This window comes from Trachypithecus francoisi, unplaced genomic scaffold (assembly GCF_009764315.1).
Source record: "Trachypithecus francoisi isolate TF-2019V2 unplaced genomic scaffold, Tfra_2.0 Lachesis_group0, whole genome shotgun sequence".
Lineage (NCBI taxonomy): Eukaryota > Metazoa > Chordata > Mammalia > Primates > Cercopithecidae > Trachypithecus > Trachypithecus francoisi.
In genome coordinates this window covers 90,564,858-90,580,952 of record NW_022681453.1, presented here as the reverse complement: position 1 = coordinate 90,580,952, position 16,095 = coordinate 90,564,858, and the positions used below count along the sequence as shown (strand labels likewise).

The window sequence follows — 16,095 nt, the reverse complement described above, 5'->3', positions numbered from 1 at the left end:
GAGTGTTTGAAGGATAGAAATGTGAAGTGTCATTGGTGAGTTTTGAGGCAGGGGATTCTGTATGAAGTTTGATAGTAGAGATGGGCTTTGACGGGATGGAGACATCCAATGAGAAGCCAAGAGGATCACTACAAATGTGTGGCCTTGAACCTTTCAGTACCTTCTTCATATATTTTCCACAGTAGAAAGCCAAGTGTTTTCTATTCACTGTTTCATTTTCCACAATTATGTGTATCATAATGTACATACACATTTTCATCAATATTTGATTTGTATTTCTTTGTTGGCATTGCAATTAAGTTTTGGCTTCCTTCGCCTCTCCACTCCTGTGATTTGATATATCGATGTTATTCATAGCTTATACAATATCTGATGTTAATATTTAGCTCTAAAAAATTTTACATTTTTACTCCAAAAATATGTTTTCTAAGTTTGAGTGTTGTCCAGTAGATTTTAACTGTCTTTTTGTGGTGTTTCCTCTTCCTTGGAAATTAAGCATTAGGACCCCAAACACCCTAACCACAAGAGCTCAAAATTCCCAGAGAAGAATTAGATGTGAAAGAAACAACTCTATAACTTACTTGAACTTTAATTAGCCTGAAAGTGGAATGTCAGGGAGAGGTCTGCAAGGAGGCTAGGAAAACAGAGCGAAGCAGAATATCAGCATATTTCCAGCACTGCGCAGGGGAGATCATACCCTTATTGTGGGGTCCATGTTTACTAAACAGCTTTCTAATTATCACTCGTGGATTTGCCTGTAGAAGTTGCCAATCTACCTGTTCAAATATACAGACTTCTTGGCCCTTATATGTTTCTTTTTCTTTTGTTTTGCTTTCTTTCTTTTTTGTTTTTTTTTTTTCTTTTTGTGATGGAGTTTTGCTCTTGTTCCCCAGGCTGGAGTGCAATGTCATGATCTCGGCTCACTACAACCTCCGCCTCCCAGATTAAGCGGTTCTCCTACCTCAGCCTCCTAAGTAGCTGGGATTACAGGCATGTGCCACCACGCCCGGCTAATTTTGTTTTGTATTTTTGGTAGAGACGGGGTTTGTCCACGTCAGTCAGGCTGGTCTCAAACTCCTGACCTCAGGTGATCTGCTTCTCAAAGTGCTGGGATTACAGGCATCAGCCACCATGCCACTGTCTTTTTTTTTTTTTTTTTTTTTTTTCTGAGACAGGGTCTTGCTCTGTCGCCCAGGCTGGAGTATAGGGGCGCAATCTTGGCTCACTGCAACCTCTGCTTCCCAGCTCAAGCCTCAGCCTCTAGAGTAGCTAGGAACATAGATGTGAGCCACTATGCCTGGTGCATTTTTTTTTTTTTTTGTGGTATTTTTCACGGAGATGGGGTTTCGCCATGTTACCCAGGCTGTTCTCCAACTCCTGACCTCAGAGCGATCCATCCACCTCAGCCTCCCAAAGTGCTAGGATTACAGGCATAAGCCACTGTGCCTGGCCCATTTTTTTTCTTAATTTAAATGAATTACTTCATTTCCAGTTACAAAGCAGCCTCTTAAGAATTCTGCTTCTCAGGTGAACAGACAACTCAAGTGTCTGAACCAGCAGGGCTGAGCTGCCAACTCCTGGCTGTGTAACTCCTCCCAGATAATGCCCCTCCCTGAGGTCCTAGCTGGGCTTCCAAGACCCCTATTTCTTGGATAGCTCCATCTTCTCTAATGTTTTGTAGAGTTTTTATAGAAATACATCAGACATACAGAGGAGTACACAAAGCATGTAAGTACAGTTCAGTAAATTTCCTTACAGTGAATGCACCCAGGCAGGCTGCCTCCAGATGAAGAAATAGGACAGTACTGGCCCTCCAGAAGGGTACCATGTGTTCCCACCCAGTCACTATTACTCCTCACATGTAACCACTATTCTGACTTTTGACACCATAGATAAATTCTTTCCTGTTTCTCTTTCACATTAATTAGCACCTGGTATTCAGAATGACCTAGAACATTAGGATCCCTCTGGCTGAGGGTGAGACTTGGGCACCTCAACGAGTGTGTAATTGGTTCAGTTGTCCCCCGCCCCACTACCACCCCAAGAGATGTTTAGAAGTCCTAATCCCCAGTACCTCAGACTGTGACCTTATTTGGAAATAGGGTCATGGCAGATGTAATTAGTTAAGATGAGGTCACACTGGAGTAGGGTGGGTCCCTCATGCAATATGATTAGTGTCCAGGTGAAGACAAGAACACAGGGAGAACGCCACATGAAGACAGAATTGGAGTGATGCATCCACAAGCCAAGGAATGCCCAAGATTGGTGGCAGAGCCAAAGCTAGGAAGAGACAAAGAAAGATTCCTCTCCACAGTTTTCAGAGGGAGTGTGACTCTGATAACACGTTGATTTCAGACTTCTAGCCTCCAGAACTGTGAGACAGTAAATATCTGTTGTTTTAAGCTACCCAGTATGCGGCACTTTGTTTCAGCAGGTCCTAGGCGCTAATACAGAGGTTCTGTTGTGGGACTGGTGCTCTGATCCCTCTTCTCTGCATTCCCTGAGTACACTTAGTTCTTGGTCCTGAAGATGGCCCAACTGAGTAGTGCTACATCCCGTCCAAGCTGTGGCTCTCTAAACTGACTCACAAACTGCCTCTCTTGCTTCTGGTTACTCCCTGTCTGTGATGTGCCCCAGGGGCAAACAGAAGTTTCATTACGATTATATTGGTTTTTCTTCACTTCTTGACTCTGCTCTTTACTACACTTTGAGATTGAGCCAGTTTGCTTCCTGACATGCTCCAGGTTGAGCCTTGCAGACCTGCCCTCCTGCACCTTGCCTGGGTCTCTGCTAAAGTGTTCTTATTCATCCTCCCAGATCCAGATTGGGGCCACACCTCTGGTGTCCAGTTTTTCCCAGTTTCCCTGGCCACAAAAACATCTTTGATAGGAAAAAAAAAAAAAATCAGTTCACTTTATTTTTAAAATGAAATCCTGATTTTCCAAATAGTGTGGCATGTTGTAAATAAAGGCTTCATTATGCTGAATTTTGGCATATCGAAGATTCCTTCTTCTTTGATAAAATAGAAAAGCCCTCAGTTTAAAAAGCAGCCCAACAATTAGACTTTGGTTAGTAATAGGGAACTATGCAGAGCATACTAGCAAAAGATTGACTTTAAACTGCCTTACAACTTTTTTTTGTTTTTTTTGTTTTTGAGATGGAGTCTTGTTCTGTTGCCCAGGCTGAAGTTTCGTGGCATGATCTTGGCTCACTGGAGCCTCTGCCTCCTGGGTTCAAAGAATTCTCCCTGCTTCAGCCTCCCGAGTAGCTGAGATTACAGGTGCCCGCCACTACACCCAGCTAATTTTTCTATTTTTTGTAGAGACAGGGTTTTGCCATGTTGGCCAGGCTGATCTCCAACTCCTGACCTCAGGCGATCCTCCCTCCTTGGCCTCCCAAAGTGCTGGGGTTATAGGCATGAGCCACTGCGCCCAGCTCAGACTAAATAATCTTGAAGGACCCTTCCAAGTTTAAAATTGTGATGGATTCTTTAGTTAGTAATTAGTAATAGTGGATAGAAGATGGTAGAAACTCAGGAACTGTACTTTCTATACATTTAAGGAGGGAATAATCCTGAGGCACAAGTATATCATGATCCATAATTTCTTTAGGTTCAAAATTCTGTCTTATGGTGAAGACTTCTCTAGTAGTAGGCATTAAACAGCACTTCTTTGCTTTTCTCCTGATTTCTAAATGGGTTTGCTACTTAACACTTCAAAAGTGAAATGTATATAGAGATATATGAAAATAAGCACTTTCAGTTTCTTTGAAAACTGAAACATTTATGTACTTAAAAAAATTTTCTGTAATCTACAACTCAGCACATCAGTTGATTTTGTTTTTCTTTAATGCTTTTCAGTACAGTACATTCTCATTTAATGTCATTAATAGGTTTTTGGAAACTACAACCGTAAGCAAAACATTTTTGTTCAATGGTATTTTATTGTTGATGAAAAAAATTGGTTTTGGTATACCTTACTTTGCTCGAAGCCATAGTTTCCAAGAACTTATGAATAATAAGTGAGGATTAACTATAAGGTGTTACATACACATATGTCTAACACATAAAAATAATCTTCATGTAGTAAACTTTTAAAAACTTTATTTGGTAAAATCTATTTTTTATGTTACTATATGATTTTCATAATAACCAACCATAATTATTTCCCTGTTGAAGGACATTAGAGTTCATAAATGGCCTCTGAAATAAAATATTTGCCATTTTTAAGGTATTTGTTTTCTAAGAATTTTTAAAAATAAGTATATTCTAACAGAGAACATAGTGGCAGAAAAACCTCACCTTCATCCTTTTGAGGTCCCAACTGGGTCCAATAATTAAATTGACATAAGTTAGATTAACAGGAGAAAAGCACGCACATTTATTTTACAAGTTTTGTTTGTCATGGGAGCCCTCATAAAGAAGTAAAGATACAAAGAAGCAGTTAGAGTCAGTTACAGGCATGGCTCATTTTATTGTATTTCATAGATAGTGTGCTTTTTACACATTGAAGGTTTGTGGCCACCGTTTGTCCAATAAGCCTATTGGTACCATTTTCGCAACAGTATATGCTCACTTCTTACCATTGTGTTACATCTTGGTAATCTTAATACTTCAAATTTTTGCATTATTATTATATCTGTTATGGTGATCTGTGATCACTGATCTTTGATGTTACTGTTATCATTGTTTTGGGACACCACAAACTACATCCCTATAAGACAGTCAACTTAATCTATAAATGTTTATGTGTTCTGAATGGACCACCGACCAGTTTTTTCCCTGTTTTTCTTCCTCTCCTTGGGCTTCCGTGTTCCCTGAGATACAACAGCATTGAAATTAGTCCAATTAATAATCCTCCAATAGCCTCTAAGTGTTCAAGTGAAAGGAGTTGCACATCTCTCACTTTAAATCAAAAGCTAGAAATAATTATTAAGCTTAGTGAGGAAAGCATGTTGAAAGCCAATACAGACCAGAAACTATGCCTCTTGAGATAGTTAACCAAGTTGTGAATGCATAGGAAAAGTTCTTGAAGGAAATTACAAGTGCTACTCCAGTCAACACGCAAATGATAAAGTGAAAGCCTTGTTGCTGATATATAGAGTATTAGTGGTCTGAATAGAACATCAAACAAGCCACAGAATTTTCTTAAGCCAAAGCCTGATCCCAAACAAGGCTCTCTTTTCCATGAAGACTAAGGGAACCTGCAGAAGAAAAGTTGGAAGTCATGAGGTTTAAGGAAAGAAACTGTTTCCATAACACAGAAGTGCAAGGTGAAGCAGCAAGTGTTAAAGAAGGGGCTGCAACAAGTTATCCAGATCTAGCTAAGATAATTGATGAAAGTGGCTACACCAAACAACAGATTTTCATTGTAGACAAAACAGTCTTCTATAGAAGTGGAAGAAGATGCCTTCTAGGACTTTTATAGCTAGAGAGAAGTCAATGCCTGGCTTCAAAGCTTCAAAGGGCTGGCTGACCCTCTTGTTAGGGGCTAATGCAGCTGGTGACTTTTAAGTTGAAGCCAGTGCTCATTTACCATGCCGAAAATCCTACAACCCTTGCAAATTATGCTAAATCAGCCAAGTACGGTAGCTCACGCCTGTGATCCCAGCATTTGGGAAGCCAAGGCAGAGGGATCACTTGAACACAGGAGTTCGGAGTTCGAAACCAGCCTGGGAAACACAGGGAGCCCCCCCCCCCCATCTATAAAAAATAATTATCCTGAGGGCGGAGCAAGATGGCCGAATAGGAACAGCTCCAGTCTCCAACTCCCAGCGCGAGCGACACAGAAGACCGGTGATTTCTGCATTTTCAACTGAGGTACTGGGGTCATCTCGCTAGGGAGTGCCGGACAATCGGTGCAGGTCAGCTGCTGCAGCCTGACCAGCGTGAGCTGAAGCAGGGCGAGGCATCGCCTCACCTGGAAGCGCAAGGGGGAAGGAAATCCCTTTTCCTAGCCAGGGGAACTGAGACACACAACACCTGGAAAATCGGGTAACTCCCACCCCAATACTGCGCTTTAAGGAACAGGCACACCAGGAGAATATATCCCACACCTGGCCGGGAGGGTCCCACCCCACGGAGCCTCCCTCACAGCTAACACAGCCGTCTGCGGCGATCTATCCGCAAGGCAGCAGCGAGGCTGGGGGAGGGGCGCCCGCCATTGCTGAGGCTTAAGTAGGTAAACAAAGCCGCTGGGAAGTTCGAACTGGGTGGAGCTCACAGCAGCTCAAGGAAGCCTGCCTGTCTCTGTAGACTCTACCGCTGCGGACAGCGCACAGCTGCAGTCCATTAGGGGAAAGAGCGGGGCCGCTCTGCAGACCCGAACAACTCTGTCTGACAGCTTTGGGGAGAGCCGTGGATCTCCTAACGCGGAGGTAGAGATCTGAGAACGGACAGACTGTCTGCTCAGGTGGGTCCCTGACCCCCGAGTAGCCTAGCTGGGAGACATCCCCCACTAGGGGCAGTCTGATACCCCACACCTCACAGGGTGGCGTCACCCCTGAGAGGAAACTTCCAAAGAAAGAATCAGACAGGTACACTCGCTGTTCAGCAATATTCTATCTTCGGCAACCTCTGCTGCTGATACCCAGGCAAACAGGGTCGGGAGTGGACCTCAAGCAATCTCTAACAGACCAACAGACAGTCCTTCTGACTGTCAGACGGAAAACTATCAAACAGGAAGGACACCTATACCAAAACCCCATCAGTACGTCACCATCATCAAAGTCCAGAGACAGATAAACCACAAAGATGGAAGAAGCAGGGCAGAAAAGCTGGAAATTCAAAAAAATAAGAGCGCATCTCCCCCTGCAAAGGAGCGCAGCCCATCGCCAGCAACGGATCAAAGCTGGTCAGAGAATGACTTTGAAGAGATGAGAGAGAAGGCTTCAGTCCATCAAACCTCTCAGAGCTAAAGGAGGAATTACGTACCCAGCGCAAAGAAACTAAAATCTTGAAAAAAAAGTGGAAGAATTGACAGCTAGACTAATAATGCAGAGAAGATCATAAACGAAATGACAGAGATGAAAACCATGACACGAGAAATACGTGACAAATGCACAAGCTTCGGTAACCGACTCGATCAACTGGAGGAAAGAGTATCAGCGATTGAGGATCAAATGAATGAAATGAAGCGAGAAGAGAAACCAAAAGAAAAAAAGAAAAAGAAATGAACAAAGCCTGCAAGAAGTATGGGATTATGTAAAAAGACCAAATCTACGTCTGATTGGGGTGCCTGAAAGTGAGGGGGAAAATGGAACCAAGTTGGAAAACACTCTTCAGGATATCATCCAGGAGAACTTCCCCAACCTAGTAGGGCAGGCCAACATTCAAATTCAGGAAATACAGAGAACGCCACAAAGATACTCCTCCAGAAGAGCAACTCCAAGAACATAATTGCCAGATTCACCAAAGTTGAAATGAAGGAAAAATCTTAAGGGCAGCCAGAGAGAAGGTCGGTTACCCAAAAGGGAAGCCCATCAGAATAACAGCAGACCTCTCGGCAGAAACTCTACAAGCCAGAAGAGAGTGGGGGCCAATATTCAACGTTCTTAAAGAAAAGAATTTTCAACCGAGAATTTCATATCCAGCCAAACTAACTTCATCAGTGAAGGAGAAATAAAATCCTTTACAGATAAGCAAATGCTTAGAGATTTTGTCACCACCAGGCCTGCCTTACAAGAGACCCTGAAGGAAGCCCTAAACATGGAAAGGAACAACCGGTACCAGCCATTGCAAAAACATGCCAAAATGTAAAGACCATCGAGGCTAGGAAGAAACTGCATCAACTAACGAGCAAAATAACCAGTTAATATCATAATGACAGGATCAAGTTCACACATAACAATATTAACCTTAAATGTCAATGGACTAAATGCTCCAATTAAAAGACACAGACTGGCAAATTGGATAAAGAGTCAAGACCCATCAGTCTGCTGTATTCAGGAGACCCATCTCACATGCAGAGACATACATAGGCTCAAAATAAGGGATGGAGGAAGATCTACCAAGCAAATGAAACAAAAAAAGCAGGGGTTGCAATCCTAGTCTCTGATAAAACAGACTTTAAACCATCAAAGATCAAAGAGACAAAGAAGGCCATTACATAATGGTAAAGGATCAATTCAACAGGAAGAGCTAACTCTCCTAAATATCTATGCACCCAATACAGGAGCACCCAGATTCATAAAGCAAGTCCTTAGAGACCTACAAAGAGACTTAGACTCCCATACAATAATAATGGGAGACTTCAACACTCCACTGTCAACATTAGACAGATCAACGAGACAGAAAGTTAACAAGGATATCCAGGAATTGACTCATCTCTGCACCAAGCGGACCTAATAGACATCTATAGAACTCTCCACCCCAAATCAACAGAATATACATTCTTCTCAGCACCACATCGCACTTATTCCAAAATTGACCACATAATTGGAAGTAAAGCACTCCTCAGCAAATGTACAAGAACTGAAATTATAACAAACTGTCTCTCAGACCACAGTGCAATCAAACTAGAACTCAGGACTAAGAAACTCAATCAAAACCGCTCAACTCCATGGAAACTGAACAACCTGCTCCTGAATGACTACTGGGTACATAACGAAATGAAAGCAGAAATAAAGATGTTCTTTGAAACCAATGAGAACAAAGATACAACATACCAGAATCTCTGGGACACATTTAAAGCAGTGTGTAGAGGGAAATTTATAGCACTAAATGCCCACAAGAGAAAGCAGGAGAGATCTAAAATTGACACTCTAACATCACAATTAAAAGAACTAGAGAGGCAAGAGCAAACACATTCAAAAGCTAGCAGAAGGCAAGAAATAACTAAGATCAGAGCAGAACTGAAGGAGATAGAGACACAAAAAACCCTCCAAAAAATCAATGAATCCAGGAGTTGGTTTTTTGAAAAGATAAACAAAATTGACAGACCGCTAGCTAGACTAATAAAGAAGAAAAGAGAGAAGAATCAAATAGACGCAATAAAAAATGATAAAGGGGATATCACCACCGACCCCACAGAAATACAAACAACCATCAGAGAATACTATAAATGCCTCTACGCAAATCAACTAGAAAATCTAGAAGAAATGGATAATTTCCTGGACACTTACACTCTCCCAAGACTAAACCAGGAAGAAGTTGAATCCCTGAATAGACCATAGCAGGCTCTGAAATTGAGGCAACAATTAATAGCCTACCCACCAAAAAAGTCCAGGACCAGATGGATTCACAGCTGAATTCTACCAGAGGTACAAGGAGGAGCTGGTACCATTCCTTCTGAAACCATTCCAATCATAGAAAAAGAGGGAATCCTCCCTAACTCATTTTATGAGGCCAACATCATCCTGATACCAAAGCCTGGCAGAGACACAACAAAAAAGAGAATTTTAGACCAATATCCCTGATGAACATCGATGCAAAAATCCTCAATAAAATACTGGCAAACCGGATTCAGCAGCACATCAAAAAGCTTATCCATCATGATCAAGTGGGCTTCATCCCTGGGATGCAAGGCTGGTTCAACATTCGCAAATCAATAAACGTAATCCAGCATATAAACAGAACCAAAGACAAGAACCACATAATTATCTCAATAGATGCAGAAAAGGCTTTTGACAAAATTCAACAGCCCTTTATGCTAAAAACGCTCAATAAATTGGTATTGATGGAACGTACCTCAAAATAATAAGAGCTATTTATGACAAACCCACAGCTAATATCATACTGAATGGGCAAAAACTGGAAAAATTCCCTTTGAAAACTGGCACAAGACAGGGATGCCCTCTCTCACCACTCCTATTCAACATAGTGTTGGAAGTTCTGGCTAGGGCAATCAGGCAAGAGAAAGAAATCAAGGTATCCAGTTAGGAAAAGAAGAAGTCAAATTGTCCCTGTTTGCAGATGACATGATTGTATATTTAGAAAACCCCATCGTCTCAGCCCAAAATCTCCTTAAGCTGATAAGCAACTTCAGCAAAGTCTCAGGATACAAATTAATGTGCAAAAATCACAAGCATTTTTATACACCAGTAACAGACAAGCAGAGAGCCAAATCAGGAATGAACTTCCATTCACAGTTGCTTCAAAGAGAATAAAATACCTAGGAATCCAGCTTACAAGGGATGTAAAGGACCTCTTCAAGGAGAACTACAACCACTGCTCAGTGAAATCAAAGAGGACACAAACAAATGGAAGAACATACCATGCTCATGGATATAAGAATCAATATCGTGAAAATGGCCATACTGCCCAAGGTGATTTACAGATTCAATGCCATCCCCATCAAGCTACCAATGAGTTTCTTCACAGAATTGGAAAAAACTGCTTTAAAGTTCATATGGAACCAAAAAGAGCCCGCATTGCCAAGACAATCCTAAGTCAAAAGGACAAAGCTGGAGGCGTCACGCTACCTGACTTCAAACTATACTACAAGGCTACAGTACCCAAACAGCATGGTACTGGTACCACAACAGAGATATAGACCAATGGAACAGAACAGAGTCCTCAGAAATAATACCACACATCTACAGCCATCTGATCTTTGACAAACCTGAGAGAAACAAGAAATGGGAAAGGATTCCCTATTTAATAAATGGTGCTGGGAAAATTGGCTAGCCATAAGTAGAAAGCTGAAACTGGATCCTTTCCTTACCCCTTATACAAAAATTAATTCAAGATGGATTAGAGACTTAAATGTTAGACCTAATACCATAAAAACCCTAGAAGAAAATCTAGGTAGTACCATTCAGGACATAGGCATGGGCAAGGACTTCATGTCTAAAACACCAAAAGCAACGGCAGCAAAAGCAAAAATTGACACATGGGATCTAATTAAACTAAAGAGCTTTTGCACAGCTAAAGAAGAAACTACCAGAGTGAACAGGCAACCTACAATGGGAAAAAATTTTTGCAACCTACTCATCTGACAAAGGGCTAATATCCAGAATCTACAAAGAACTCAAACAAATCTACAAGAAAAAACAAACAACCCCATCAAAAAGTGGGGAAAGGATATGAACAGACATTTCTCAAAAGAAGACATCCATACAGCCAACAGACACATGAAAAATGCTCATCATCACTCGCCATCAGAGAATGCAAATCAAAACTACAATGAGATACCATCTCACACCAGTTAGAATGGCAATCATTAAGAAGTCAGGAAACAACAGGTGTTGGAGAGGATGTGGAGAAATAGGAACACTTTTACACTGTTGGTGGGATTGTAAACTAGTTCAACCATTATGGAAAACAGTATGGCGATTCCTCAAGGATCTAGAACTAGATGTACCATATGACCCAGCCATTCCACTACTGGGTATATACCCAAAGGATTATAAATTACTCTACTACAAAGACACATGCACACGTATGTTTATTGCGGCACTATTCACAATAGCAAAAACTTGGAATCAACCCAAATGTCCATCTGTGACAGACTGGATTCAGAAAATGTGGACATATACACCATGAATACTATGCAGCCATAAAAAAGGATGAGTTTGCATCCTTTGTAGGGACATGGATGCAGCTGGAAACCATCATTCTTAGCAACTATCACAAGAAGAGAAAACCAACACCGCATGTTCTCACTCATAGGTGGGAACTGAACAATGAGATCACTTGGACTCGGGAAGGGGAACATCACACACTGGGGCCTATCATGGGGAGGGGGGAGGAGGGAGGGATTGCATTGGGGAGTTATACATGATATAAACGTCATGCACATGTACCCTAGAACTTAAAGTATAATAAAAAAAAAAAAAAAAAAAAAGAAAAAAAAAAAAAAAAAAAAAATAATTATCCTCAATCTACTCTGCCTGTGTGCTATAAGGAACAGCATGGTTTAATGAATAGTTTAAGCCAGTTATTGAGACCTGCTGCTTAGAAGAAAAAGATTGTTTTCAAAATATTATTGCTCTACAGTGTTACCTAAGAGCTCTGGTGGCGTTGTATGGGTGAGGAGTTTAATGTTGTTTTCATGCCTGCTAAAACTACGTCTATTCTGCAGTCTATGAATCAAGGAATAATTTTAACATTCAAGTCTTATTATTTAAGGAATATAGTTTGTAAAGCATAGGTGCCATAGATAGTGACCCCTCTGATGGATGTGGGTAAATTCAAAGCCTTCTGGAAAGAATTCACCATTCTATATGTTATTAAGAACATTTGTGATTCATGGGAGGTCAAAATATCCACTTTAACAGAAGTTTGGAAGAAGTCAATTACGACTCTCATGGATGACTTTGAGGGCTTCCAGATTGTAGTGGAGGAGGAAACTGCAGATGTGATGGGAATAGCAAGAGAACTAGAATTAGCAGTGGAGCCTGAAGAAGTGACTGAATTGTTACAAACTCATAATAAAACTTTAATGAATGAGGATTGCTTCTTATGCAGGAGCAAAGAAAGTGATTCCTTGAGATGAAATCAACTCCTAGTGAGAATGCTCTGAACTTTGTTGAAATGACAACAAAGGGTTAGGAATAGTAGATAAATTTAGTTGATAAAACAGTGGCAGGGTTTGAAAGGATTGACTGTGATTTTGAACGTTCTACTGTGGCTGAAATGCTGTCACAGAGCATTGCATGGTACAGAGAAATCTTTCGTAAAGGGAAATGACTGACGTGGCAAACGTCATTGTTTTATTTTAAGACATTGTCACAGCCACCCCAACCTTTAGCAACCACCAGCCTGGTAAGTTAGCAGCCATAAGCACTGAGGCAAGATCATCCACTAGCAAAAAGATTGCAACTCAATGAAGGCTCATATGATCAAGCATTAGCATTTTTAGCAGTAAAATATTTTAAAATTAAGATATGCACATTGTTTTTTAGACATAATGCTATTACCGCACACTTAATAGAGAGTGTTGTATAAACATAACATATCCATTAGGAAACTGAAAAATTTGTAACTTGCTTTATTGTGATATTTGCTTTATTGCAGTGGTCTGGAACTGAACGTGCAATATCTCTTCGGCGTGTCTGAACTAATTTTTTATTTATTTATTTATTTATTTTGAGATGGAGTCTTGCTCTGTCGCTCAGGCTGGAGTGCAGTGGTGCAATCTCAGCTCACTGCAACCTCTGCCTCCCGATTCAAGTGATTCTCCTGCCTCAGCTTCCTGAGTAGCTGGGACTACAGGCGCCTGCCACCGCGCCTGGCTTTTTTTGTATTTTTAGTAGAGACGGGGTTTCAGCATGTTAGCCAGGATGGTCTCGATCTCCTGACCTCGTGATCTGCCTGCCTCAGCCTCCCAAAGTGCTGGGATTACAGGCATGAGCCACTGCGCCTGGCTTTGACTTATACAGTAGGTTGAAGAAAGCATAATAGACTGTGAAAATGCAGCTAAATTGTGTGGGGAGGCTTAAAAGATAAGAGTTATTTCAACAAGATCTGTCGCAACATCTTGTCTTTGAAAATAAGGATGTTGCCGTTTTTTCTAGTATAGGGAGGGTATCTTCCGTGTGGGAATTTCATTTTCTGCTTCTAAGAAACAGCACAGGGTTAATGAGATATTCATGCACCTGCTATTTTCCAAGTGCCTTTAACTTAAATAGGCAAAATACCGGAATATTAATACCATAATAATGGACTTGAAATACGCTGTAAACCATGCTGGCCTTTTATAGCACACAGGCAGAGTTGATTTAGCATAATTGTTTTTAACCTCTTAAAGAGCATGGATTGTGTGTGTGTGTGTGTGAGTCTTGTGTAAAAACAGCTGTAGCAAGAGAGGTTTGAGATTTTTTTTCTTTTTTTTTTTTTTTTTTAAAGAAAGTAGCCCACGGCACATTTTTAAACTAGTTGTTCTAATACTTCACCCACACTTCTTTTTCCCTCACTTTCTTCTAGATATTTTTATTCCTCTTGATCTCCTCATTCTCCTCTCTCCCCCTGTCCCTTCCTCTTCTAATGATTTTCAGAGAAATAGCTACTTCTCTCACCTCACCTCTGCATTTCAAAAGAAAGCTGTGTGTATGTGTGGAGAGAAGCTGGAAAATAAGACAGATGGTTCTTTCATTACCAGGTTACTTGGGATTAATTGAGCTGGGTATGTTATTATTTTTAAGGAGACTGAGCTGGGTCCTTTGGAAAGCCAGTTCTGAATGGCAGACAGTAATGTAACATGTACTGTTGGATTTTTTGTTTTGTTTTTGGTGTTTGGTAATTTCATCACCTGTAAAGCATTTTTAAGGAGATCAGAAGTGAGTTTACTAAAATGGCATTTTCCTTAAATTTTTAAAAATGACTTTACATTTTTCTGGGGCAGCTAAGCCATTCTTAGAAACATACTATCTTTATGTTTTATTTCAGCATTTGCAAGTGAGGAAGAAGCACAACCCCGGGTCTTAGATAATTTCTAACAGAGAGGCCCCAGCAATTCAGCAGGCAGCGTCCTGAGTCTTTGGCAGCCTGGTCCCTCTTTAGCAAATTCTCCACCTTTGCGAACAGAGGGTCTTTAGGACACAGATTCTTAAAAGTGCAGGTAAGCAAAGGCAACACCACCATTGTCTCAAATTCCTTAAATGTAAACTTGAGCACTTGTAATGTTCTTATACAATGTTTCTCTTGTGGGTGATGTTAAAATCCCCTCTTCTATGAAGACAGGTGCCTGCTATTTTTTCTCATACTAGTTTTGCAGGCTGGGGGCCTATAAGACTGCGAATGTAACCCATGACCCTTCGGCATATCCCACGGTTGAACTTTGAGAGTCTTAAATATTATTTCTATTCTCAGTTGAATGGGCCTTCTTTGGGACTCTTCTTAGCTGATACTTAGGAGTAAGAAAACTCTTAAAATTAGAACATTATATGTATCACAAATATTATAGAAATTCTGCTGTTAACCAGCTTTATAACCTTGGGCAAGAGGCTTTCCCTCTTTGGGCCTTGTTTTCTCATTAGAATTAGTTTTAGTTCTCTCTCTGTCTTTAAGTGCAACAATTAATGATAGTTTCATTAAAGTACCTTTTAATTTTTTAGGCTGAGTTTTTGTACTGTTTTGGAATCCTTTGCACAGATTTCAGACATCAATGTGTAACATTATTCTGAAAAAAGATCTAGAGTTCAAATGTCCACCAGGAATGAGCTACATGTTTTACCCATGAATATATGCAGGTACTCAATGATTTATTAAAGTTCGTCAGAGGATGATTATTCTAGCAAATTTGTTTGGAGATTGTTTTGGGAAAGACACTTATTGACTGATAACATTATGCTTTAGTAGTGCCGGCAAATATGGACACTCACAATGGTCTTGTGATTTAGTCCTAGGGAACCTCTTAAGCTCTTGCTTGTTTCCACTGAGATTGCTCATGAGAGTTTCAAAGTCCTTCCCCAGCATGGTCCTGAGCCACTGGACTTGCAGAACTCTTGAGGACCTGAATCAAGGCTGGAGGTAGGGCTGGGTCCTCAGGTTTTACTGCCGGCAACATCTCAATTTAGTGGAATCTGGACTGTAATCATGTTGGTGATTTGTAAAGCTGTTTTTCCTGTCATTCTTTACAATTTCTGGCATCAAAAAGATGGAAGTATTTTGAGACTCTTTATGATGCTCCTGGACTCTAGTATGTGCTTGGGTTCAAGTCTCAGCACTGTCACTTAGTACTTGGGTATCCCGGGGGAAGTTATGACTTCTCTGTGCTTTAGTGTCTTTATCTGTATGATAGGGATGACGATAAAGCCTTTCATAAAGTTTGGTTTTGAGGATTAAAATAAGTCTATGTCTGAAGCATTTAGAACAGTTACATAAGTGTTTAGTTAATTTTAACTTTTTTTTTTTTTTCCCGAGATGGAGTCTTGTTCTGTTGCCCAGGCTGGAGTGCAGTGGTGCGACTGTGGCTCACTGCAACCTCTGCCACCAGGTTCAAGCGATTCTCCTGCCTCAGCTTCCCAAGTAGGTGGGATTACAGGTGCGCACCACCATGTCCACCTAATTTTTGTGGTTTTTAGTAGAGACGGGGTTTCACTATATGTTGGCCAGGCTGGTCTCGAACTCCTGACCTCAAGTGATCCACCTGCCTTGGCCTCCCAAAGTGCTGGGATTACAGGTGTGAGGCACTGTGCCCAGCCCTTATTTTAACT

At 40.9% G+C, this 16,095-nt stretch overlaps 1 protein-coding gene across 16 annotated transcripts in view; it reads left to right on the top strand.

Annotated features, from left to right (window-relative positions):
• Positions 1 to 16,095, top strand: part of ST3GAL6 (ST3 beta-galactoside alpha-2,3-sialyltransferase 6) — an 82,695-nt gene that overhangs the window by 10,369 nt on the left and 56,231 nt on the right. For 7 of the 16 annotated variants that reach the window (XM_033211518.1, XM_033211507.1, XM_033211513.1 and 4 more), the window contains one exon: positions 14,327 to 14,498. The exons of the other annotated variants lie outside the window; for them this stretch is intronic. The gene's annotated coding sequence lies outside the window, so the exon portion shown is untranslated. The remainder of the gene's footprint in view (positions 1 to 14,326; positions 14,499 to 16,095) is intronic. 16 annotated transcript variants of the gene reach the window in all.